Genomic DNA, 1,731 nt, shown 5'->3' with positions numbered 1-1,731 from the left:
CACAGGCGTGCTTCAGAAAGGCAGACAGGTGCACAGGTCACAGGGCCATGTTATCCAGTGCCCTGTGATACATCTGCTATCTGCCTGTCTCTGGCCTCCCCTGTTCACGGACACAGAAATGCACGGATGTGGGGATACTCATCTCGGGGCTGGAGGCCCTCGGGGTGCACCATCCCGCTACAGAGCACTGATGTTGAGCATACCTCTCAACATCATTGCTTCAACACCTGCAATGGCACTCACAAAAGCCTTGCGACCACGAACCCCGAAAGAGGAAGACACTGACCTAAATCAGGTTTGGAATAACCCAGAGACTCCTTGCCTGACAGCCCCAGCTTGGAGCAGAAGACTGCCTGATCAGACAACACACAAATCCTCATAACATATGGGATGTGACATGGGCATGCGGATAAGAGGCTATGCTGGGTGCCTGGAAATACAACGTCCGCCACCAAGGACAAAATGAGCTAACAAATGAGAATGGTGTAGCCTTGTGCTCTCCCCACAACCAGAGGATCTGTCTTCCTCTGGGAATCCAGAGCTTGGACTCAAGAACAAACTTGGCCACCAGAGGCAGGCTACACACAAACTCTTCCCATGCCACCTCCCATTCACCTAGTCCTTCAGACAGTACGTTAGTTATCCCGCCCAGGGAGAAAGAAGTCCTTCAGACAAGCAATTTCCTGTGCATGGGAGCACCTACTTCCCTGTGACTTCCAGCTGCCCAAAGGGACCCCATCCTAAGCCTGGATGGACCCACTGGTGCAACCCATATCAACAAACGAATGTTGGCCCTCTCTGTCTAGCCCCTATTGGAGTAATGTGCTGGACCTCAGTTCGACGAGGATGACGGTATAGAGTTTTCACTCATTTTGTTCAGCTTTCCAAGGAATGTATATATGGAAGTCATCATCGATCCACGCACAGTGTTTGTCCCTGTAAATGAGGAAAATCAGAGTGCGCTGGGAAAGAACTGCTTACATTCAGAAGGGATCCAACAACTTCCGAAGGAGCCTTTGCCATTGTGTCCAGGGGCTTCCTGCAATCTCCGCGGCTCACATGAGATAACAATTGTCCCTCGCCAACAGGGGCCTGCCTTCCATGCCAGTGCTACCTGGGACGTGTAGAGGAAACACGAGCATGCTTCAGAAAGGCAGACAGGTACACAGGTGACAAGGGCCATGTCATTCAGCCCCCTGCGATACATCTGGAATCTGCCTGTCTCTGGCTTCAACTATTTACGGACACAGAAATGCAAGTACATGGGGATGCATGTCTGGGTCCAGGGTGCCCTTAGAGCATCATCCCGCTAAAGAGCACTAATGTTGAGCATCTCTCTCAACGCCCTTGCTTTCACACCTGCAATGCACCTCCCAATAGCCTCGGGGCCATGCAATCCTAATGGGAAGGCTTTGACCTACACCGTGATCAGGATAAGCCAGAGCCTCACTGCCTATCAGACTCAGCTTGGAGTGGGAGCCTACGTGTTCATGCCACATGCATGCGCTCACAACACATGGGACACAACATGGGCACACCGGCCTGAACGCTACGCCTGCTGACCACAACTTCACTGTCCTCAGTGAAGGATGAAATGAGCAGAAAAACAACAAAAGTCTGGCACTGTGCTCTCTTCTCAAGTGCAATCACCTGTCTTCCTCCAAGGAACATGGAAACCCAGAGCCAGGACCCAAGGACAAACTGCCATGCAGAGGCAGGCTGCAGGCTAAC

The 1,731-nt window shown here is 52.1% G+C and overlaps 1 non-coding gene across 1 annotated transcript; it reads right to left on the bottom strand.

The window, feature by feature from the left end:
• Nucleotides 1–827: 827 nt before the first annotated feature.
• LOC112618087 lies at nucleotides 828–919 on the bottom strand. The gene has a single exon (XR_003118021.1). It is a non-coding gene; the product is annotated as a small nucleolar RNA SNORD116 (small nucleolar RNA).
• Between the last annotated feature and the right edge of the window lie 812 nt (nucleotides 920–1,731).

Source organism: Theropithecus gelada, unplaced genomic scaffold (genome assembly GCF_003255815.1).
Source record: "Theropithecus gelada isolate Dixy unplaced genomic scaffold, Tgel_1.0 HiC_scaffold_9492, whole genome shotgun sequence".
In the NCBI taxonomy this organism is placed as follows: domain Eukaryota; kingdom Metazoa; phylum Chordata; class Mammalia; order Primates; family Cercopithecidae; genus Theropithecus; species Theropithecus gelada.
This window is presented reverse-complemented; position numbering and strand designations above follow the sequence as displayed.